We start from the raw sequence: 27265 nt of genomic DNA on the forward strand, positions 1-27265 counted from the left end.
AGAAAAAGTAAGCCCTAATCGTCATCACGTGGGATTAGGTCCCAAGTTCCTTAATAACACTCCTACAGCACAAGAATTAAAACCAAAAATTAATAAATGGGATGGACTCAAACTAAAAATTTTCTTCTCAGCCAAAAAAAAATCTATGAAATGAATAGACAGCCTACATTTTGGGAGCAAATTTTTACCCCTCACACATCAAATAGAGCACTAATCTCTAGGGTATATAAAAACTCAAAAATCTAAACACCAAAAAAACAAATAACTCAATCAATAAATGGGCCAAGGACCTGAACAGACACTTCTCAGAAGAGGATATACAATCAATCAACAAATATATGAAAAAATGTTCATCATCTCTAGCAATTAGAGAAATGCAAATCAATACTACTCTAAGATATCATCTCACTCCAGTCAGAATGGCAGCTTTTATGAAGACAAAACAACAGTAAGTGCTGGCGAGGATGTGGGGAAAAGGTACACTCATGCATTGCTGGTGGGACTGCAAGTTGGTGCAGCCAATATGGAAAGCAGTATGGAGATTCCTTGGAAAACTGGGAATGGAACCATTATTTGACCCAGCTAATCCTCTCCTCGGACTATACCCAAAGGACTTAAAAACAGCATACTACAGGGACACAGCCACATCAATGTTGATAGCAGCACAATTCACAATAGCTAAACTGTGGAACCATCCTAGATGCCCTTCAGTGGAAGAAGGGATAAAAAATGTGACATATATACAATTTTACTCCACAATAAAAGAGAATAAAATCATGGCATTTGCAGGTAAATGGATGGCATTGGAGAAGATAACGCTAAGTGAAGTTAGCCAATCACCAAAAAACAAATGCTGAATGTCTTCTCTGATATAAGATGACTGACTCATAGTGGGGTAGGGAGGGAGAGGAATGGAGGAATTGATGAATTCTAGATAGGGAAGAGGGGTGGAAGGGAAAGGGAGGGGGCAGGGAATTAGCAAGGATGGTGAAAGGTGATGGACATCATTATCCAAAGAACATGTATGAATACACGAACTGGGTGTGAACTTAGTTTATATACAAACAGAAATATGAACAATTGTGATATATATGTGCAATAAGAATTATAATGCAAAAATAAGTACAGGTAAAAGACAGGAATTGGCATGAACATACTCTATATACAAAGATATGAAAAATTGAGCTGTATATGTGTAATAAGAATTGTAATGCATTTGCTGTCGTGCATTTAAAAAAAATCAATTAAAAAATTCATTTGGAATCTCATGAGACTCTAAATAGCCAGAATAATCTTAACAAAGAACAAGTTAGAGGACTCCCGCATCTTGGTTTCAAAATTTACTACAATGCTACATTGATTGAGACAGTGTAAAGATGGGGACATATAAACCACTGTAACAGAATAGAGAGCTCAAATCAAACCATTCACATAATTTCAACTGATTTTTAACAAAGAGGCTATGGGTAAAATGTAACCTTTTCAACAAATGGTGCTGCAATAAATTGGATATACATATGCAAATTAGTTATGTTGTACCCTTACCTATATCAGACATACAAATTAATTCAAAATGAATAACATACCTAGAGTTTTAAGACTCAAGCTTTAAAACTTTTGGCATAAGAACAAAGTTTCATGACATTAGATTTGACATTAACTTCTTGGGTCTGACACCAAAAGAATAGGAAATAAAAGAAAAAAATACATTGGACTTCAACAATATTTACAACTTAGTGAATTTCAGTGTTTAAGGTATAATCAAGAGAGTTGAAAAAACAAAGTATGAGAGAAAATATTTGCAAAAGATATATTTGATAGGGCATTATGTCAAACTCATGTAACTCAAAATAAAAGTAAAGACACTTAATTTAAAACCAGAAAAAAAGATTTCAATAGAAATTTCTCCAAAAGATATATAGAAATGTAAAATAAGAACATATAAGATTGCTCAGTATTTATCAATCATTATGGAAATATAAATAAATATCACAATGGATAACACATCCCATTCATTAGGATAATTTTAAAAACAAACAATAACAAAGTGTTGGTAAGGAGATGGAAAAAATGGAACTGTTGTGCATTACTCATGATAATATAAAATGGTGCAGCCACTGTGAAGAATTTGGCTTCTCCTAAAACTACCATTGGATCCAGTAACTTTCCTTTTAGATATCAAGGCAAAGATGTGTACAAGTAGGTACTGGGACAGAAAACTGTATACTATACTTCATCACAGCATTATTCACAAGAGCCAAAAGATGGATATGACTCAAATATCCATCATCAACAGATGAATGGATAAACAAACTGTGGCATATACATGTTCAATCTTAAAAGGAATTCATTTCAAATGCATTCTACCACATGGATGAACTCTGAAAGTATTTTAACTGAAACAAGCCAGATTCATAGGACTACAAGATTCCATTTATCAGTTACCTAGAATAAAAAAATGAAAGAGACAGAAAGTAGAATAACTATTAGCAGTAGGTGAGAAAACAGTGAATCTAGTTACTACTTAACTCAATCAGAGTTTGTTTCTGGGATGTGAGAACATTCTTAAATTGATGGTGATGATGGGTGCACAATTTTATGAATGTACTTTATACCTCTGAATTTTACACTTAATTAAAATGGTATATTTCCTTGGTATGACCTCAACCTCTATGTATAACTGCAAAGCTCTAATTTAGAAAACATACTAAAAAATGTATATTAAATGTTTTCCTTCCCAAGAGTAAAAAAGGAGCAGCACTCCTTGAGATACATCTGAGGAAAGGGTTTGGGCAGGATAATTAGAATACAGACCTGGAACATCATACAGTGTCATAAAATAAGAAAGTGATCAAGAAATAAAAGCACACTGAGTAAATATACAATCTCACTTCAGGGAATGTGCAGTGGCAAAACTTGGATAATTTGAATAATATAATAAATAATTATAGCAATGGATTACAACAAAAGAATGCATTCATAAGCTTATGTTGATAAATAAAAATAAACTAGAGAGAAGATAGCTGTCCCTTAGAGAATTACATTCAATAAACATGTAATGATGAACATAAAAAATGGTTGCTATACTTGGATCAGCAGTACTTCTCAAAGGTTCATGTGCTCAAAGACTGGTCTCCAGTCTGTGGTGCTGCTGGGAGATGGTGGAACTTTTGAGAAGTAGGGCTAGTGGGATATATTTAGGTCATTTGAAGTATGCCCTTTTGGGATACACTGGGATACTGGCCCCTTCCTGTCTCTCAGGCTTTGTAATATCTATGAAGTGAATAGGCCTCTTTTGCCCTGAGCTCTTGACACAATGTACTACACATCACTAAAGCCAACCAACTATGGAGTGACACCTCCAAAACTGTGAGCCAGAATAAACCTTTCCTCTTTATCAGTTGATTATCTCAGGTATTTTATGACAGTGATGGAAAATGAACGAATAATTACCATTAGGGCAAATAAAACATAAACAATTATCATAAGAAGGAAATGTCATTGGATGCTAAAATTAGTGGACAAAGTGTGATGAATATGCATATGTTTTTATATCTCAAAGAGTTTCCCAATGAGAAATTAATTTTAAAAAAGGGATAAAAATGAAAAAAAAATTGGAAGATATGACCTTAACTCATCAAAGTGAACATCATAAGTAATAAGATGTTTAAATAACACATATCTCTTGAAATGACATTTGGAAAGGGACATATCATCATTTGTGAAGTATTATTGCCCAAAATGCATAAATTTGAACCTAATCATGAGAAAACTAGATTCAAATTGGGATACATCTTACAAAATAAGTCTCCTTGTGTCAAGGTCATCAAAAGCAGAAACTCCAATTGATTATAGAGATGCAAGCAATGTAAATATCATATCTTATATTGAATCTTGGTCCTCAAAGGACATTATTAGGAATACTGGCAAAATATGAATAATTTCTATAGTCTAATCAGTTGTACTATATTAATGTTAATACCCTAATAGTAATAATAATAATAATAATAATATTATTATTAAGGTGTTAAAATCAAGATATGTGTAATGAAGGGTATATAGGAATTCTCTTTACAACTTTTGCAATTTTTCTTAATTTAAAAATAGAAAGTTTGAGAATATCAGGTACCTAAATATAAAGCTAAGTAAAATATAAGACCTCTATAAATATAGTATTTTAATTGAGGTAAGTTTAAATGAAAATGTATAAACACATACACACAGATACACACACACACACACACACAAACACACACCACACACATATAGGACACAAAATAGAAATACAGCATAATCTCCTGCTCCTTTAATTTTTGAGAGAAGCTTTTCTTGGCAATCTAATTAATGAAGCACTAACCTCAACCTAGTTACTCTCCAGAGTGGTTTTTCCCCATTTGAACTCCTAGCATGATCCATTTTTCACCCTTATTTGCCCTCTTCCATTGTACCTGCTTAAAATAAAGTTAAACATAAATTCTTATTTTCAGATATCCTTTGGTCATTTGGAATTAGTCTTTTGTAAAGTACTTATTCAAATCGTTTGCCCTTTATTTTGGTTTTGTGTTTTTAAAAATATTCTTAATATGTTATGGGTACTAATTTTGGGGGAGTCAAATCCATTATGATTTTTTTTCACCATTCTCTGGGATTATCTTTTTTCCATATGTTTTAATAATTTCTTAATATTGTATAGATTTTTAAATTTTAGTTATACATGATAGTATAATAGAGGAAAGGGGGTAAGGGAGGAGAAGAGGAAGTGAGGAAGTGCTCAGGAGTGATACTGGCCAAACTATATTATTATACTGTGTGTATGTATCAATACATAACAACAAGTCACACCATTATGTAAAGCTGTAATGTGCCAACAAAATAATGTAGAAATAAAATAAAATTTTAAAAAATCAAAATTCCTCATGAGATATAAATATTTTAATAATTTTAATTTAGCATTAAAGTCTTTACTGAAAACAAATAGAAATGCATATAAATAGAGAGCTAAACTACTATGTTCCAATTTGATTCCTTGTTATTTCTAGCCTTTTCTTTATCCTTATCTGTGCTACACTGATACACAATACCACTGTTGTCAAAATAGTTACAAAGTTTCCATCTGGAAGTAATTTATTTATTAAATTTGTATTGTATTTTCTAAAACAATTTTAATACATTTTGTCAAATTCCATATAGTTAAACAAAAACAATAGAAGAAAAAAGTAATAAAGCAAAATCTAACCAAACAAAAGTAAAAAGAACACTTGGTGCTCCATTATATGAAAAGATTTTTAATCTAACTTGGATAAACAGGAGAACAAATTTAAAAAGATGAAAAAAAAAGGTACTGACTTAGCAATATTAATAATAGGAAGATTTTAAGACTAGAAATTAACTGACCCATTCAATTCTTGATAACAAAAATGCAAATTCTTTTAATACAAAGGCAACCACTTTTGTAGAATTCCTCTATAATAAAGATGAAGACAGGTGAATGTCAGAGAGTGACTAAGAACCTTTAGTGCTAGTATCGAAAGTCAGAAAAAAATTATAATAAAATAATTCAAATACTTATTTCTAAAAGGAAAAAAAAAAACCCACAAAATTCCCTACCTACTCTAGACTACACAAAATTAAACTCACTGATAACAGTTTCTAAGATATATTATTTGGTTATATCTAGGGTAAATAACTCTAAAGTAACTTATAACTATTATCTTTGTTTCTTTCCAGATAACTGCCTAAAGCCATTGAACCTTTGCTGTCATAGTAATACCAAGGTCAAAATTAAGCCGCTTTTTTCCTTTACATCTTAGATTCACACAGCCTCCTCAAACATACTACCTTGAATAATTTAAAAAAATATACAGCTGACAATTAAAAAAACTGATAGACATTCACTTAGGCATAATGAAATAAGTGAATTTTTATCAATATACAACATGAAATCATAGTTCATTATATACCACAGCATTCAGGACATTTTGGATGCTTCAGGGTATTCATTCCATACCCTGGAAAGCAGCGATTGATCCAAACCATTTGGAGAGTACCTTCAATGTAGTATATTTCAGGCAATGGATCTGAACGTCTGCCTAGAACTTCTACTTGTTGATTGAAAAATCCCTCTATGATATTTTTAGCCTAAAATAAAAATAAAATATGAAAAAATATTAGTCAAAAATAAATGTAATTTTAGAACAGAGAAGACAGAGGCAGGATAAAACAGCCTCGGGTGTTTATTTTATCTTGCACTCATAGGATATGAATACAATAATAACACATGTAAAACTAAAAAGATGTCACCTATATGCCTCCAATATTTCCAAAGGTACTTTCTTAAATAACACAAAGAGACCATCTGAATATATAATCAAACATTTTGTTCTCTTTGAATTTTTAGTAGCACATAGAAAACATCAGAGAAAAATCAAGATAGTGGCTTGAAATTGAATGTATTCTATGAAATTAAACATAAAGGAATATATTTTAAGAATCATTAAGAAGCATATTCTCTGGCACCCCCTTCACTCTTTTCAAAAAGAAAATTAGGTTTAAAAACAAGAGAAAATACAACACCTATTACAATCTTTAGGTCTGCATCTAAAAAATAAGTTTATAAAATACTTAGGAGATCATTCTGTTCTATAATTACCTTTATGTTTGTAATATATTCTAGCTTAACTCATAAATCAAAAACAAGATTATACTTTTCTATGAGTGATAAGATCTGTACAAAAAAAACATGAAGCATGGTTATGATTCAAACCCTCTATAGTTAGTTCTCCTCCATTCTGCCACACTAACTTTCACCCACAGTCCAGTCAGAAGCACAGAGAACAGGTTCATCTATAACCACTAGTGGTACACTTCAACTTTTCTGAGTTCTTTAAATATTTTGTAAAGTACATACTTCCATGAAAACTTCTATAATAACAAATAGATTTTCAACATACTAAACTAATTGTAAATATACAAGTCTTTTCTATTACTTCATAGCTTTTCACTGTTTAAATGTTATTTTTGTTATTCTGATAATATGGGGGAAATCCATTGATTTTTACTTGATCAAACACAAATTTTCTTTAAATACATACTTAAGAATAGATGTGAATGCTTATTTAACTAATTATATTTAAATGTGAAAATACAATTTGTAAGTTTCATAGAGACACATTCATAAATCATTCAGCTTCCTAAAATCCTATACAAAAAAGAAAAAAAAAATAAAGAAAAAAGAAACATCAATGAACAGCTAGGTGTGGTAGTGAAAGTCTGAAATTCCAGTATAACAGCAACTCAGGAGGCTGAGGCAGAAAGATCACAAGTTCAAGGCCAGCCTCTGCAACTTAGCAAGACCCTCAGAAACTTAAAAAGGACCTACCAAAAATTTTAAAATAGGAAGGTCTAGGGATGTAGTTCAGTGATAAAGCACTCCTAGATTCAAGTCCCAGTACCAAAAGCAAAATAAAGCAATGATCTTAGAATTGAGAAAATCTGGTAGATAAAAATATAAGAGTATTGTTCCTTATTTTCCCTCTAAAAGGAAGAGGAGGATAGATCTCCCAATATAAATGAAAAGAAGGTCATAAATTTTGTAAATCACTAACTTAACATTTTTATATTGAGTAGGGTTAATAATTAGGACCTGAAATTATTAGGACATAGGGTTAAGGTAGCAAGCAGTACAGCTGAAGAAGTCTATGAGTTGGATAAGGATTCCAAATGCAAAAGTAAACTTACTAAACTAATCTGGATGATTTAAGAACATAATTATAAAAACAATCTCAATAAACTAGTAATCTTGTTTAAGTGATAATGAATATGACTAAATAAACAAGAGATTTGCTAGTCCACTCTATTCCTCTTGTACCCTCAAGAAACTTTATAGAAACATATATAAAAAGAATATGTTCTACAACAACTGGTCAATGATCACAGGACTGAAAAAGCAACTGCTGCTATTTCAAAAGTGAGCAGTAGTTAAAACATGTGCTTTTGTATGGAGAAGTTGAACAACTAATATTAAATACCATAATCTTCCACTGGCCATGCCAAGTATAGACAGTAAATAAAATTAACTAGAAAGGTTTCAGTATTTACTCTAGTTTTGTCAAACCAACTTAGAAGACAACTACCTAGTTCTGGGTAGGGAACAAATTATACATTATACAAGATCAGAGTCTAACTTGAGTTATAATTCCACTGAGTGAGAACTAATATACACAAGATTTACAAATATTAAACCTATATAGGAGTCCTTTAGACACCTTTGCGTAATTCCTGTATTTGGGAATTCCTGGGGAAAAATGATTATATATCTCCAAGTGTGATTAGAATTAATACTAAAAAGTAAAAAGAAGAGGAAGCTTAAAGGTGTCTTGTAAGAATAAAAAAGACATGTAAATTTTCATAAAATAAAATAAATGACCTTGATTCTCAGGAAATGAATGAGAGGTAATATGTCCAGATATAAAATGTCTCAATGGAGAACTGCAGAAAACAATTATAAAAACTCAAAATTGTCTCTTTCATGTTAGAAACATCAGAACAGGGATAATGTGCTCAATTATGAGTGGATCAGGCAGAGATCTATGAGACAGAGGTAAGTTTAAAAGCCGAACCAAAGATTTGATGAAGAAAATAAAGGGTTATAAAACAACTTTAATTTTATGAAAGTTTAAATCCACTCCTATCAAGTATAATAAGTACTACAGGATTTGAGGAAAGAAAACTTCCACATTGTAATGTGGGGACTAAAAAATCCTGAAGCAAAAAACAGAATCCAATCTTTACCAATGGATGCCACTGAAGTGGTGGTTGTTGCACATGAACTGAAACTTGCATTTTTTAAAAAAAGGCACTTAAGAATAAAAATTAAAGAAAATTTATTATTTATATTTTGTAATGATTAGATATCTAAGCTGATGTATTAACATTTTTTAGTAATATATTGCTCATCAAAATAGATAAGGAGTGAACATGGAGAAAAATATTTTAAAATACAGGAGGGTACTTCCATTTCTAACTAGGTGGTATACCATGTATTTTGAGAAATCTTTGTGCTAAAAATGACCTATTTGAACACAACAGAACAATCTTGTGTAGACATATTTCTACAAAGAAATAGAAAGAGGAAAGATAGAAGATAAGAAGGAAGGAAGGGAAAAAGAAATGGAGGGAGGTAGGTAAAAAGAAGTAGAAAGCAAGATAAAGAGGAAGAAAAAGACTTAAGAGCTATAAATGAGAAGAAAACTACAAACCTAATTAGTAGCTGTGTCCCTAATTCATTTGATGTGAATCTCAGTATTCCAAGGTGTTACAATTTTATCAGCCTAAAGAAAAACGGAGAAAAGCCTTAAGCCTGTAAAAAGAAGAGTAAGACTCTAAGTAAAACAGTGGACATGGAAATTTTTTCAGTTACAAAATTGGGGGGGGGGAAAGGAAAGCTTCTCAGTGTCAGCTGGGGTGTAGGATGGTGAAGGAGGAGGTGGGGGAAAGGTGAAAAATAGAGGGATAAGGGAACCAAAAACACCTCTGTAAATTCCTACATAATTGTCTGCTTTCAAGTAGATTTGAAGTTTTTCTAACAGAAATTCTAGGCCAAAAAATTTACATAAAAATTGCCTTTGCTTGAGAACAACCCTGGAGCACTAGGGAAATAGGAACATGGACACTTGATGAAACTGTACAGAAATATACACATGCCTAGACCAAACCAGCTATCTAGCAATAAAAGTCTAATACTCATGACTTCATCCAAATGAATTATGAAGAACATGATAAAATGAAGAAATAATCAGAGACAACAAACAGCCAGATTAATACAAGATAATGAAATATAAGTTTTATAAAAATGATGTAAAGCATGTTTTAAATATAGACATAAAAATGGAATAAAAACATGAAAAAGTAAAATTATACCATAAAAGAGAAAAAAATATATATGAACAACAACAACAACAAAAAAAAAAAAAAAAAAAAAAAAAAAACCTGCCTGAACTACAAATAGTGAATGGAATGAAATTAAAAATCCAATGGACTAACTGGGTACAGTGGTACATACTTGTAATTCCAGCTCTAATGATCTCCCTTTTACTTTCATCATAGGGCAAAGTGAAAAGAAAAGGGAAGTACTAGGAAATAAAACTGAACAAATTATGTTATATACATGAATAATGAATACGTAACAACAAATGGCACTATATATACAATTATAATGCATCAAAATGATCTTAATAATGAATAAAAAATAAAAATTCGAAAATAATAAATTTACCTGAAGAAAATTCTTCAAAAAATTCAATGGACAGACTAAACAAAAGTAGGTCCAAATGAGCTAAAATAATAAAATGCAAGAAGTATGTGAAAATTTTTTTCAGAATGCAAAACATAACTAGGAAAAAAACCATAGAAAAGTATAAGAGAGATGGAGAAATCAATAGACAATTCAAAATAACATGATTAGAAATTCCAGAAAGGCAAATGGTGAAAAGGCAATTTAAAAAGGACTCTGGCTGAAATTCTTCTTGAACTGAGGAGAGCAATTTTTCTGCAGAAATAGGAAGCATGATAAATTCTAAAAGATAATGACTAGAAAACAAAGGACCTGAATGCAAGAAGGAAAGAAAAGCAAATAAACACATAAAATTGTGGTTTAATATAAGAAGTCAATGACCTACTGAAATAACTTTGATATCAAATAGAAAAAATCAATAAAATAAAACTAAAATACTGGAAAACAACAATTAAAGAAGAAATCAGATCACGAGTTTAAAAAGGCATTTAAATTCCTTGCATTTTTTAGGAGGATAAAATAAACTAACAGTACTACTGTCAAGTATATTTGTTAAAACAAAGCCAAACCACTTAAAGAGTAAAAAAGAAAAAAAAAAACCTGTAAAGCACAGAAAAATAAGGGAAAATTTTATTTTAGATCCATACAAACAAAAATAGTTAACACAAAGAACAGAAAACCACAGTAAATGATATGTAATAGAATGGTAAAAATCAGCCCACATGGAGCAATAAGTATGATTTATTGAGAGCTTGTCTCTAAATAAAAAAATAAAATGAAAGGCTCAGTGGTTAAGCACCCCAGGGTTCAATCCCCAGTACAAAAATAATAATAATGAAAAATGAAAGAAAGGAAGCCAGCAAGTGGAGCCTGAAGATGGCAGAGGAGACGTAAGCAGGAACGTCCAATCCCTCCACAGTCCATTAAGGAAGTAGTGAAAGAACAGCTGACCAAGAGAGTCACAGTAATAGTACCTTAACAACCTTCCTTGGCTGCAGGGCAGGAGGTGATGCTTCTGTACCACAGGCCACCTACAGAGAGGTCACAATCACAAGTTCCAAGCTTAGCAAACAGCCACCAGGCTCTATGTTCCTTTAAAGAAAACACTATAGAGGAAAACAAGTGCATAGCATTCTATAGCAGTCAGAGAGATGGCCCTGAGTCCAGCATCCTGTGCTCCTGCACCCAACAGAAGGAGCCAGCAGACGCAATACAGCACCCCAGCACCCTCTGAGCATGCAGTCTCAGGCCCCTGGGTTGATGTACAAGAACCGGGTGGTGAGAAATCCATAGCAACCAGTGATGAAGCTCCTGTGCCAGCACCTCTAGGAGGACCTCAAGCTAAAGATTAACTTGGTTTAATACTATAGTAATCCAAAGTTTAGTACTAGAGCAAAGATGATATATTGGTCAAGAAACAGAAGACAGTCCAGAAATATTACATATGCTCAGTTTATTGTGACAAAGTTGTGAAGGTTAAGTCAATGAGAAAAGAACAATTTTTCAACTAATGGTACTAAAGGAATCCGAAATTCACAGGAGAAAAATTAACCTCAACCCTTCTTTACAGCATACACAAACACTGACTGGTCTATGGCTCACAGAACTAAATACAAAAGCTTTACTTGGAACTAACATGGAAGAAAATCTTTTTTCCCCCTAAGAATTTTTCAGGTCTTTAATAAATTAATGTTCTCGATTGCTTAGGTTATAAGACTTTAAGGTATTCAGATCTGGTTATGTCCCAGAGATAATAAAAGGTCTAATGCACGGTGCAGACTGCTACCTAGCAAAATTCAGAAACTATTAAGTAGTTCCTCATTTGAATGTTATCTGTCTTATCTCCTTTGTCATAAGGATCTGACTTCCTCTAAAATGAATGATTTAAAATAAGGTACTTAAAAATTCCGTACCAAGTCATAATAGTTAACAAACACTATTCAAAAATGCCTTCTAATCCTCAGTTTCTCCTTCTGTAAGATGAAGGAATTGGATAAGTGTTAGTGCCACAGGCCAGACCTTATCAGGAAGGAGTGAAATACTATAACCTCAACAGTGAGGAGGGTGAGAGGGGAACAGAGCTACTAATGTGATTAAGCAGTAGTAGGCAAGAGTAATGGCCTCAAAAGACCCAGTGTCTACAAGGAATCATCAAGACTTGAAAGTCTGTTTTTGTATTTTGATCTGACAAGTATGTACTTGCTATAAATTTATGTACAGAATTAAATATACCACTAATTAATTTATAAACCATAATAAATCCAGACAATCATTTCCTGTCACCAGCAGATCTTGCTATGAAAAAGAAAAACATGTACATATGCAAATTTCAGCAATATCAGAAATTTCATTAAACCCAAGTAGAGTCATAATTCATTCTAGAATTCAATGATATGTTTGCAGAATCACTTAACTATAATCATAGACAACTACCATAACATCTTTGCAGGGCAAAATTGTTGTTATTCACCAGTGAGAATAATTCAACTGCAGGCTCTGCAGCTTTGGTGAAGGCACTCGGCAAGTTCTTTTCACACAGAGCACCATTACAATTGTTTCTTCCTATTTTACACAGCAATTGTCTCAAAACCTGGTATCAAAATATTTACAAATCAAGTGAACAACAGATAAGCAAACAAAGACTGAGACCAGCAGTGCATAAACTTATGCAAAGAAGAAAGTGGCCCATTCACAAGCTGATGAAATTGAACTTTTTAAATACAAAATTTGTTGCTGGGGATTTCTGGAGTAAATCTCCCAGGTTCCTTGCCCACACAGTGCTAATGTCACTCATTTTCATGCTTGAACAGTGAAATTAGAGCAGCTAGCCTGTAATTCTCAAACACCATCCATAATAATACTGAATATGAATGGTATCAATTTCCCAGTTAAAAGACAGAGATTAGGCAGGTACAGTGATGCACACCTGTAATCCTAGTGGCTTAGGAGGCTGAGGCAGGAGGATTGCAAGTTCAAAGCCAGACTCAGCAAAAGTGAGATGATGAGCAATTAAGTGAGACCCTGTTTCTAAATTTAAAACGTACAAAATAGGGCTAGGGATATGGCTCAGTTGTCGAGTGCCTCTGAGTTCAACCACAATCCCCCTATCGACCAAAAGACAGAGATTAATATAATGGATCAGCATTGGAATATTACTCAGCCTTAAAGAAGAATGAAATTATGGCATTTGATGGTAAATGGATGGACCTTGAGACTATCCTGCTAAGTGAAATAAGCCAAATCTCAAAAAAACAAAGGCGGAATGTTCTCTCTGATAGGTAGACACTAATGCAATAAGAGGGTGAGGAGGAAGGAAAAACAAAAGTTCATTGGATTAGATAAAGGGAAATGAAAGGAAGGGAAGGAGATGGGAATACAAAAGACAATAGAATGAATCAGACATAATTTTCCTATGTTCATATATAAATACATGATCAGGGAAACTCCACATCATGTACAACTACAAGAATGAGATCCTAATTAGAATAAATTATATTCTATGTATGTATAATATATCAAAATACATTCTACTGTCATGTGTATCTAAAAAGAATAACCAAAAATATATATTTCTTTAAAAACCCATAGTTGATTTAAAAAGAATAGATCCAATCATATGCTCTTTGCAAGATCTCATAGGTAGGGACACTCACAGGCTGAATATATAAGGATGGGGGTGGGGAAAAGCCACACTAACAGAATCTCAAAACAAGCCAGAATATCCATTCTCCTATCTGAAAAAGCTGAATCTAAGCAAAAATTAATCATAATAAGATGTCATAAAAGCTAAGACAAAGAGGGCCATTTTATTCTGGTAAAGGGAATACAAAGAGAAGAAATAATGACAAGGTATATGCAACAAATGTCAATGCACCTAATTACATTAAAAAATACTTCTTGACATTAAATCCTAGATAGACCACAATACAATAATAGTGGGAAATTACAACAAACATCACCAACAGGCAGATCACCAAGACATAAAAATCAATAAAAATGAATCCAACTTAAGTAATACTATAAATCAAATGAACCAAAGAGATATCTATAAAATATTCCACCCCAAAACAGCTGAATTTATTCTGTTCTCAGCAGCTTATTGAAGCATCTTTAAAACAAACCATATTCTAGGTTACAATGTTAAGTCTTAGCAAATACAAAAAAGAAAACTTATATAATTCCATGTATCACATTGGAAAGAAACTACAACACCAAGAAAAATAACAGAAATCACACAAATTCATGGGGATTAAACAATATTTTAAATTAAGAATGAATCAAAGAAAAAATAAGGGAAGAAATCAAGAAATTCTTAGAAACAAATGAAGACAGAGATACAGCATATCAAAATTCCTGGGACTGTGTGAAAGAAATACTAAGAGGAAAACTGATTGCATTGAGTGCCTACACTAAAAGAAAATAAGATTCCAAAAATTAAACATCTTGCACCTCAAAGTCTTAGAAAAGAAGAACAAACAAATTCCAAAATCAATGGAAGACCAGGAAATAATAAAAATCGGAGTTAAAACTAATGAAATTGAGAATTTAAACAACACGAGATCAACACAACAAAAAGTTGGTTCTTCCAAAAGACAAGTAATATTGATAAATCCTTAGCCAAACTAACCAAAGAAAGAGAGAAAAGACCCAAATCTACAATGCAATTAATCACTTAAACAGAAATAAGAACAAGAATCATATGATCATCTCAACAGATGCAGGAAAGGCCTTTGATAAAATACAGCAACCATTCATGTTTAAAAAAAAAAAACACTGGAGAAACTAGGGATAGAAGGAACTTATTTCAGCATTATAAAGGCAACACATGACAAACCCAAAGACAGTATCACACAAATGGAAATACATACTACAAACTTCCTAAAACATGTTCATGATCTGTATGCTGAAAATGCAAAATGCTAATACAAGATGTATTAGAAGACATAAGAGTCATATCATGTTTGTAGGATGAAAAAAATCAATATGCATATGCAATAAGCCAAAATAGGTTTAATGTAATTCCTACTGAAATCCCAGAAAATCTCTTTCAGGGAAATACAACCATTTTCAAAATGTATTATAGAGAAGTATTGACCCTGAAATAGCTAACTACAACAGTGTTGACAAAACACATATACAGTGGAATGAGTAACTACCTGTTATTAAGACTTAGTATACAACTAGAAAGGAAATAGTTTATAGGAATATAAATTTTCAAAATGGTTTCTCCTGATCTTCTGTATTTCAGAAGTGTCTGTGGTAACAACTCATTTCTTATCTCTAATTCTGTTTATTTTTAAAAACAATGACAAATTTCTGGACACAAATGATCTACCCCAATTGAACCAAAAAGATTCAGAAAACCTAAACAAACCAATATCCAGAAATGAAATTGAAACAGCAATTAAAAGCCTACCAACAACAAAAAGCCCAGGACCAGATGGATTCTTAACTGAGTTCTATCAGACATTAAAGAAGAACTAACACACCAGTCTCCCTCAAATTATTCCATAAAATTGAAATTTCCCCTGAAATTAATTCTAAGAAGCTAGTATAACCCTGCTACCCAAATCAGACAAAGACACATCTAGGACACATCTAGGAAACCAAACACCAATGCCCCTGATAAACATACATGCAAAAATCCTCAACAAGATATTAGAAAACTGCATTTTAAAAACCTATGAATAAGATGATCAAGTAGGTTTCATTTCAGGGATACAAGGTTGGTTCAATATAGGCAAACAATAATAAAAACTGATCTCATAAAAATTAAAAACTTCTTGGTAAGAATTCATGTGAATATGAGGATTACACAGCTTACAATGTAAAAAAAAATTACAAATAAAAAATTTCAAAGAGGACCATTACCAAGAAGATATGAAGAACCCTCTAAATCATCAATTTTGAAAAACAATACAATGAAAAGATGAGCAAAAATATTTAACAGACATTTTACCTAAGATTTTGTAGGTGGCAAATAAACATGAAAAGAGGATTAACATAATAAACCATTAGAGAAATGCAAATTAAAACCATAATGGAATATTAGGACAAAACTAGAATAAAATACTGATAAATATAATGCAGATGTGGAGGGCATTTTTCAATAAAATCATAAAAAAATATTGATAAAATTTAATATCCGTTTATAATATACACCAGTAAATGGGAATAGAAAAGAATTTCCTCATTCTGATAAAAGGCACTTATGAAAACTAGAGTGAACATCACACTCGATGGGGAAAGATTAAATGCTTTTCCCCTAGGACTAGAAACAAGAAAAAAGATGTCCATGCTCACCACATCTATTTACGGTTATTCTGTAGATTCTAGCATTCAAACAAGATCAGACAAAGAAATAAAAAGCATAAAAATTAGAATGTAGTAAAAATGTGTCCATTGTAGATTACATGATGTATTACCAAAAAAATCCTAATTAATCTATAAAACACTGGAACTAACAAGTGAATTTAGAAAGTGGCATGATATAAGGTTAGTATGCAAATATCTACTGGAAATTGAAACAATTTGGGACAACTGCAACAATGATTTGTCCATTTTTTTCCCCCAGTACTGAGGATTGAACCCAGGAGGGCCTACCACATGCTGGGCAAGCACTGAGCTACATTCCCAGCCTTTAAAATTTTATTTTGAGACAAGAGTCTCACTTAGTTGCCCCAACTGACCTCAAACTTGTGATCCTCCTTACCAAGTCTCCTTAGTAGATGTGACATTATAAATAATAATTATGTATTGACTAGCAATGGCAAAGAAGGCCAAATAAATGGAAAAGCATTCTTTTTATATAATCAGTTACAAAATATTAAATTTGAAAATATTCTATAAAATATCAATTATATTACTTTTATTACTGAATGAAATTTTATTTTTATTGTTGAAATTCCTAACTGTGGGGGTCAGATAATTTTATAAATAGCTAAGATGCTTACTTAAACACTGAGCATGTTCATTCAACTTTTTTTTTTCTTTTCCAGCGTCACATAACATACCTTAGATAGTCTTTTAGAAGATTCACAATTATGATCTGTACATGGCTTGGGTCCTTTTTCAGTATCTAGATATGAAAGTGAGAAAATATATTATATTTTATCAAGGTTCTAATGTACTGCATCACAATATTTAAATTGGATTTTGAAGATCATTTGTCTAATATTCCTCTTCCATTAAAAATTTAAGCAATTTTTTCTAATATTACGTAACTCTTCAGAATGAACCTAAGCCAAATATTTGTTTTATGTAAATCAAGAAAACCTCTCTTCTATAATAAACTTAATTAAATTTCTTGATAATGCTTGGTTATTTTTATTTTATAAAAGTTTAATGATAGATTTATTTCAACTTGTATAGCATATGTATGCATAAGTGTGTGTGCATTCATTCAATCGTATATTTAACTCTGACCATATATTATAATGTGTGTCACTAGCTCAAATCAATTCTTAATGTTTTCCGATAAAGTGATAAATGCAAGATGAACTCTGCTAATAATACTGGAAAGAGAGTGAGACTGGATTATGGTAGTGGCCATCATAACTGAAATGAAAAACATATTCATACACGTATGTCTCATTATTTATCAAATAACTACCAGGAGCCAACTATGCGCCAGATAGTATTGTTCTAGGTATTTGGAATATATAAGTAAACAAATTCAATACTGAAAAAATTCCTACTATACTACCAAGACTTAAAACTGAAAGTAGAAATAGGAAACAAAGGATTTCTATTAATAATCTTTCTGAATCATAGCCTCAATCTCACTGCCTCATTAAAGCTCTAAAACCTTTAGTTTCTCTCAACTATTCATCAAAATATATAGAAAGAAATCTTATTTTGAGTCCTAGATCTATCACTAATAAACAGATAAACAGACATATTATTTACTCTCAAGATTTTCACATTCTATAAAAGAATAGGCTGAATAATGTGAATTTCCCCATTCTTTAACATCTGTGTGAATATGATTAAATCATAAATATTTCAGACCAACAAAGCTACTAATATTTTAGCCATTAGCAATCATAACAACTTGATTTCCCTATACTCCTACCCATATCTCTCATTAGTTATTATAGAGTGCTCCAAAAATGTATACATGATATTGTTTGTTTTCTATACAATTCTTTCTAAAAATCAACAATTTACTATGGAAGACCTCAATCATCCATCTCCTTAGTAATATCTCCCATACATTAGAGCCCACAGAGTGTCTAAAAAACTTTAATGTGTATTTACTAGATAAAATCTTTGAATCAACTATCTCCCATATGTTCAAGGAGCTGGAGAAAATTATGGACAAAAAAACTAAAAAAAATCAGGAAAATCCTGTCTTGACAAATAAAGAATATAAAAAAGTTAAATAATACAAAGGAATCTAATAAAAATTCTAGAACAAAATTACAACAAATGAAAGGAATTCATAAAGATTTTAAAATGGATTGAGCAGTCAGAAAAAAGAATCAATCAACTTGAAGATAGTCATTAAAAGTATTTAGTCAGTGAAGAACATAAAAAAAATGAAGTTAGGAGACCTGTAGGATAACACCAAATGTATCACATACACATAAAATCGGAGTTAAAATAAGAGAAAAGAAAAAGAAAACAGAATGAATATTTAAATAACAAACAGTTAAAATTTCCCAAATTTGAAAAACAATTATGTTTGCTTTCATCTACTTTCTCTGAAATTTTTTTTTATTTTGATTCATATAAGCATGGCATATTTTTCTCCATCTCTTTGCTCACATATAATGAGTCTTATAATAAGATCAACATCAGACTTCTCATTAAAAACCATGGAGGGTAGTATATATTGTTCATACTGAACCTTTTTAAAATATAAAGAAAAGGTTCAGTATGAACAATATATACTACCCTCCATGACTCATTATATGTGACAAATTACTTCTTTCTTGCAGCTTTCAAGATTCTGTCTTTCTCTTTCACACCTGACAGTTTGATTATAATATGACACAATGTGGAATTCCTTGCATTTCCCCTGGGATTTATGTGGATTTCTCTGATCATCTTATACATGTAAATTTATACCTTTTTCAAATTTGGGAAATTTTAACTGTTTGTTACTTAAATATTCATTCTGTTTTGTTTTTCTTTTCTCTTATTTTAACTCTGATTTTATGTGTATGTGATACATTTGGTGTTATCCTACAGGTCTCCTAACTTCATTTTTTTATGTTCTTCACTGACTAAATACTTTTAATGACTATCTTCAAGTTGACTGATTATTTTTTCTGACTGCTCAATCCATTTTAAAATCTTTATGAATTCCTTTCATTTGCCATGCTTATATGAATCAAAATAAAAAAGCTGGAGTATCATAATTTCAGAGAAAGTAGATGAAAGCAAACATAATTGTCAGGAATAAATCAATTATCCACAAAGACACCAGAATCTCTAATGTGTATGTACCTAACAATAGAGAACACAGCTACCTGAGGCAAAATATTATTAAAACTGTAAGGAAAATACAAGAAACAACTATTATATGTGGAGATATCAACACCTCTCTATTAGTAACTAAAAAATCTAAAAAGCAAAAAAGTGAAAAAGAATACAGTTGACCTGAGAAATACCACCCTTCAATTGTACTAAACTGACATTCAGAAAATATTTCATACAACAACAGTAAATGAACATTATTTTCAAGCTCACATTAAACCTTCACTAATAGGACCACATTTGGGGTCATATTAAAGATATTAACATTTTTTAAAAAAAATATAAACAATACAATGTATGCATTCAGTACACAAAAGCATCAAACTACAAATCCATAACAGAAAATACCTGGAAAATCCCAAGAACCTTGACATTTAAAACATTAATATATAACGTATGATTTGTCAAGAAAAATTATATATTTCAAACTACATAAATGTGAAAACACAACTTATTAAAATTTGTGGCATAGAGTGCTTACAGAGAAATTTATAACAAAGTGAATACACATTAGAGAAGATAAAAATTCAATAATCAAAGCTTCCATTAAGGAAAATAAAAAAAAGCAAAGCTATCCTTCAGAATCAGTGAAGAAATAAAAATCTTCCAAGAAAAACAACAACTAAAAGAATTCAGGAGTACTAAGGCAGCACTACAAAAATACTTAAAGAAATACTACACATAAAAGTTTTGTTTGGTTTTGAAGAAGAAGAGAAGAAGAAGAAAGAAAAAATCCCTGAGCTTGTGAATAGATGAATTTCATTAGAAAAGTAGCTGAGAAAATGAGTGTTAGGACTGAATTAAACATTAGAAATGAATAAAAAATGGGAGGAAATAAATACCTGTAATAACACAATATAAATGGTCTCCACATTTAAATTAAAAAAAAAAACATAAACTAGCAGACTGAATTAAAAAACAAGACCTAATAATATGTTGCTTACTTACAGGAAAAGACATTCATAAGCTGAAGGGAAAGAATGGAAAATGATATTCCATGCAAATGAAGGTCTAAAGCAAGAAGGAATAACTATTATCATTTTGGATAAGGCAGACTTCAAGACAAAATTAAGAAGAGACAAAGAAGGTCACTTCATACTGGGAAGAATCCAAAAGGAAAACAAAATGATAGTAAATATGTGTGCCCCAAATTATTTAATTACATAAAATACACACTATTCAACATAAAGATTCTGATGCCAATACAATAATACTAGATGATTTCAATATACTTCTTTCATGAAGAGACAGACTGTCCAAATATAAAACTAATAAAAAATTCTTTTGACAAACCTAAAAAATAATACATATGAAATGGAACTAAAAGACATCTATAGAATATTTCATGTAACAACAGCTGAATTCAGTCTCTTCTCAGACTCTCATAGAACCTTCTTTAAAATAGACAACATCTTAGATCATGAAGCAAGTCTTACAAGATTTTTAAAAAATAAATTTAACTTCTTGCACTTAACAGATGACAAGAAAATGAAATTAGAAATCATTAGCAAGAAAAACAAACAATAGAAATTACATAAATACATGGAGATTGAACAATACACCTTTTTTTTTTTTGTTTTTTTTTTTGTTACCGGGGATTGAATTCAGGGGCACTTGACCACTGAGCCATATCCCTAGCCCCATTCTGTATTTTATTTAGAGACAGGGTCTCACTGAGTTGCTCACCATTGCTTAGGCTAGCTTTGAACTCGTGATCCTCCTGTCTTAAGCCTCCCAAACAGCTGGGATTTCAAGCCTGTGCCACCGCACAGTGAACAATACACTTTTGAATGATGAACAGATCAGAGATGAAATCAGGGGATAAATTTGAAAATTCCTAGAAATAAAGGAGAATAGCAAATACAACACACCAGAATCTCTGGGACACTATGAAGTGGTTTCAAAGAGGAAAGTTTATAGCTATGCGTGCTTATGTGCATACATCATAAAAATCCCACATAAACAACCTAGTATGTATCTCAAGGTCCTAGAAAAATAAGAATAAAACAATTCCAAAATAGTAGAAGGGAAGATCACAGCTGAAATTATTAAATATACAATAAAAGAACAATACAAAAGATCAATGAAAGAGGAGTTGGTTCTTTTGAAGGATAAACAATATTGATAAACCTTTAACAAATTAACCAAAGTAAAGACTCAAATTAATAAAAATAGAGATAAAGAAGAAGATATTGCCAAAGACATTTCTGAAATCAAGAGATTAATTAGTGACTAGTTTAAAAACTTATATTCCAATAAATTGGAAAATCTAGAAGAAATAGACAGATTTCTAGACATGTATGACCCAAACAAAATTGAAACAAAAAAAGAAGATAATATCTAAACAAATTGATAATAAGCAATGAGATTGAGGCTATGATTTAAAAAAATACAAAACAACAGCAACAAAGTAAACCTCTCCAACAATGAAAATCCCAGGACCAAATCTTTCCCCAGATGCATTTTACCAGACCTTTAAAGAAGAACTATAATCAATGATCGTCGAATTATTCCATGAAGTTGAAGGTGGAAAGAACACCTGTAAACACCTGTATTCATTTTATGAAGCCAGTCTTATCCTGATACCAAAACCAGATAAGAAGACATCAAGAAAAGAAAACTACAGACCAATGTGCCTGATAAACATAGATACAAAAATCCTTAAAAACATTAGCAATTTGTATTCAAATGCATTAAGAAGATTTTACATTAGGATCAAGTTGCTTTTACCCCAAGGATACAAGGTTGACTGGACATATGCAAACCAAAAAATATTATTCATCACAAATGCAGAATTAAGGGAAAATCATATGACTACCTCAAAAGATGCAGGAAAAAAGCCTTTTACAAAATTCAATACCCATTTATGATAAAAAACACTGAAGAAACTAGGGACAGAATAAACTCATCAATGAACCTCATCAATGCTATATATGAAAATCCCAAAGCCAGCATCATATTGAATAGGGAAAAATTGAAATCATCTTCTCTAAAATTAGGAGCAAGACTAAAATCTCCATTCTGACCTCTCCTACAAAACATAGTACTTGAAATTTTAGCCAGAGCAGTTAGTCAAGAGAAGGAAATAAAAGGATACAAGTTTTACAAGAAGAAGTCAAATTATCAGTGTTTCTAAATGATATCATCCTACATTTAAAAGATTCAAAAACCCCACCACAAGACTTTCAAAGTTGATAAATAAATTCAGCAAAATAGCAGAAAACAAAAATCAAAAAAATAATAGCTTTTCTATATGTCAATAAGGAATCTGCTGAATAATGAATGAACCAAATTGATTCACAATAGAATAAAAAAATAAGACTAAATCTAACCAAGGAGGTGAACAATCTTAACAACAAAAACATGATCCCCATCAAAATGTCAATGACATTCTTCACAACATATTCCTATAATTTTATGAAAGGTAAAAAAATCCAGAATAGTCAAAGCCATTCTAATTAAAAAGAGTAATGTTAGAGGCATTACAATACCTGATTGAAAATTATACTACAGAGCCATAGTAACTAAAACAGCACAATACCACACAAAATCAAACATGCAGACCAGCAGAGCAGAATACAAAACAGAGATAAGTCCACATAGCATAGCAGTGGTAGTGAAATAGACATGAAGATCAATGGAATAGTACAGAAGACAAAGGAACAAACCCACATACATACCACCCTGCGGGCACGGGTGGCGGTTCCGCTCCACCCCCACTCCAATTGGGGTCACGTGACCACCACACCGGCAGGGCCTGATCCGGGCGTGGGATAAGGATCTGCTCTGCCCCTACTCGAGTTGGGGTGACGTGTGTACCACACTGGCAGGCCACTGGGCCTGACCCGCCAGGCTGTCACAGGTCTGTTTACCTTGCAAGCGCGAAGGGCGGCTCTGCCCTGCCCCTCCTACCACGCCCATGTACTACTGGGTCGTGGGTCTGCCCACCTGGCGGGTTTGGGTGGCGGCTCCGCTCCGCCCCCTCTCCAATTGGGGTCACGCGGTCACCACGCTGGCGAGCCGCTGGGCCTGCTCCGGGGGCTGGCGGCGGCCCGGCTCCTTCCCTCTGGCTCGAGGACAAATTGAGGAGACTCGGGTGACTGAGCCTCACCCCCCTTACCAGGAGACCAACTGCTTATGTCACCGCTGGTATTGATGAAGATCTCTCCTCCACCGCTTTCTGCTGACATCAGATCTCTGCCATGTTGGTATCCTATGCGAATGGCAGCATTTCGTTCCCCTTGCCAGGCAACCCAAGCAATGGGTGAGTCCTGACCTGCCCTCAGCAGGACCCGGACCGAGACACAGTTTCCGCGGGCTCCCAGCCCCGGTCCAGGGAAGTTCCGGGAGCCGGAACTCGGCCGCTCCGTGCTCGGTGTAAGCTCCTATAAGTGTAGGCTCCAAGAAGCAGCCCCCGCGGGCTCAGTTCCGGGAGCCGGAATTCGGCCGCCTAGTGTTTGGTGTATGCTCTGATAGTAGCAGGGTCCAAGAAGCAGCCTCCGCGGGCTCCGCAGCCCTGAGCCAGGGCGGTTCCGGGACGGTTCCGGGAGCCGGAACTCGGCCGCTCTGTGCTCGGTGTAAGCTCCTACAAGTGTAAGCTCCAAGAAGCAGTCCCCGCGGGCTCAGTTCCGGGAGCCGGAACTCGGCCTCTTGGTGTTTCGTGTTTGCTCTGATATTAGCAGGGTCAGTCATCTGATTCTTAACACATGTGCCAAAAGCATTCAATGGAGAAAGGACAGCCTTTTAAACAAATGACACTGAAGAAAACTGGATATCCATATGTAAAACGCAAACTTAGTGAACCTAGGGCCCAATTTCGCACCCTTCATAATCGCTAACTTAAAGAAAATGAAAGACCTAGTAATGAAGAGAAATTTTGCATCTTCTAGAAGAAAACACAGGGTCTAACATGTAGGAGCAGGCAGTAACTTCCTCAATATGACCCTAAAGTTCAGAAAGTAACACCAACAATTAATAAGTGGAATGATATTAGATTGAAAAACTTCTATAGAGCAAAAGAATCAAGACTATAAAGAGAGAGCAAATATAAGAAAATCTTTGTCAGTTACTCTTAAGACACAGGATTAATATCTAAAATATACAGAAAAAAACTTAGCACTGAAAAAAAAACCAACCAATTTAATAAATGGGCAAAGGATCTAAACAGACATTTCTCAAAAGAAAAAATAGAAATGACCAAAAATATGTGAAAAAAGTGTTAGCAATCAAGAAAGTACAAATCAAAACAACACTGAACTTACATCGTACTCAATTAAAACAGCAATCATCAAGAATACAAATAATAATAATAAATGCTGGTGAAGATGGGGGGAACACTTATACACTGTTGGTAGGGTTGTGAATTAGTGAAACCATTAAAAAAGTTAAGTATGGAGTTTCTCAAAAGAGTAGGAATAGAACCAACATATGATCTCAGTGTTTTCCAGAAGAACTAAAGGCATCATACTGTGGTTATACATGTGTATGCATGGTATAGTAGCACAATTTACAATGGCCAAGTTATGGAACCAGCTGGTGTCCATCAACTAATGGATAGGCAAAATGTGATATATATACACAATGGAATTTTATGAAGGCATAAAGAGCAAAATTATAGGACTTGCAAGTAAATGGATGGAAGCATAGAACATCATGTTAAATGAAATAAAACAGACTAAGAAATATCAAGGGCCATATATTTTTCTCTTATATGTGGGAGTTAGAAGGAAAATGCACAAAGAGGATGGTCCTGAAAAGAGAAGGAAGACAGTACACCAGAGGTTGAAGATTGGAGAGAGGGAGGAGAGGATAGAAAGGAAAGGTACTGAGAAATGAAACTGACCAAATTATGTTATGTACATATAAAATATGCCACAATGAATCCATTATTTTGTATAATTATATCAATAAGAACTAAATTTGTCACTAAGTTTTCTATACTGATAACTATAAAACACTCTGAAATGAAGCAAAGTTCTTAAATTAATGGACAGATATTCTATGTTTGTAAACTAACATACAATACTGTTAAGCTGGCAATAATACCCAAACCCATATACAGATTTTAATAGAATCCCTAGCAAAATTCCAATGGCTTTTTTTTGTGTGTGGCAAAAATAGAGTAGCAGATAGTAAACTATGTAATTGCAATCAACATCAAGCTGTCATAGAAACACTGAGAAGTTACAAAAGTTACAAAGTCTTTGGATTTTTGAAAAACTAAAAACTAAACAAACAGTCTGCCTCTGGTAATTTGTTTTAGGGATTGGAGACAAATTTCAGGGTTTTTGTTTTTTTTTTTTTGTTTTTGTTTGAGAAAAACTTGGCAAGGAAGATCAAGACTGGAAATTAGGTTGAAATGCTTATGTCCTTTGCCTTTAAATCTAAATGTCATACAATTGTCTTTCAAAATTCAATACTAAATGATCAAAATATGAATGAGAGAGAAAAGAAAGAGAAGAAAAAGTTAGGGAAATAGGTAAGTATCATCAAACACTGATTACAGAGAAATCAAAGGAAAATATGGAAGAAGAAAGGAATATAGCAAGCAATAGCTTTTGAGATGAAATGGGAGGGGAAGCATGCTATAAAACACATGAATGAGCTCAGTGGAATGCTGTGATGCATGCCTGTAACATAGAGGCTAAAGCAGGAGGATCATAATTTCAAGGCCTACCTGAAACAACTTAATAAGAACAAGTCTCAAAATAAAAAAAAATAATGTAGTTCAGTGGTAATATACATGTAGGTTCAATCCCCACTATAGAAAAACATCAATTTTTTTTTTAAAAGACAGAAAATTAAAACACACACACACACACACACACACACGGATGGCTACTCCCCAGACAGCATTCCTTTTTTTCTATTTTTTTAAATTTTATTTATTCTAATTTGTTATATATGACAGCAGAATGCTATTCAATTCATATTACACATATAGAGCACAATTTTTCATGTCTCTGGTAGTACACAAAGTAGAGTTACACCATTTGTGTCTTCATAGATGTAGTTAGGGTAATGACGTCCATCTCATTCCACGGTCTTTCTTACCTTCATACCCTTTCCCTTCCCCTTCCTCCCCTTTTCCCTATCTAAAGTTTGTCTATTGCTTCCATGCTCCCCCAGCATCCCCTTTATGAATAAGCATTCTTGTGTAAGAGAAATCATTTGGCATTTGGTTTTTAGAGATTGGCTTACTTCACTTAGCATTATATTCTCCAACTCTATCCATTTACCTGCAAATGCCATGATTTTATTCTCTTAACGCTGAGTAATAATCCATTGTGTATATATACCACGTTTTCTTTATCCATTCATCTACTGAAGGGCAATTAGGTTGATTCCACAATTTATCTGTTGTGAACTGTGCTGCTATAAAATTGGTGTGGCTGTGTCCCTGTAGTATCCTGTTTTTAAGTCCTTTGGATATAAACCAGGAGTGGGATAGCTGGGTCAAATTGTAGTTCCATTCCCAGTTTTCCATACTTC

At 32.8% G+C, this 27265-nt stretch overlaps 1 pseudogene; it reads right to left on the reverse strand.

Annotated features, from left to right (window-relative positions):
* Positions 1-4128: 4128 nt before the first annotated feature.
* The window catches only part of LOC124081299 (zona pellucida-binding protein 1-like), a 60884-nt pseudogene continuing 37747 nt past the window's right edge, over positions 4129-27265 (reverse strand).

This window comes from Marmota monax, unplaced genomic scaffold, assembly GCF_021218885.2.
Source record: "Marmota monax isolate L192 unplaced genomic scaffold, Marmota_monax_Labrador192_F-V1.1 WCK01_AAM20220418_F8-fsc01255, whole genome shotgun sequence".
Lineage (NCBI taxonomy): Eukaryota > Metazoa > Chordata > Mammalia > Rodentia > Sciuridae > Marmota > Marmota monax.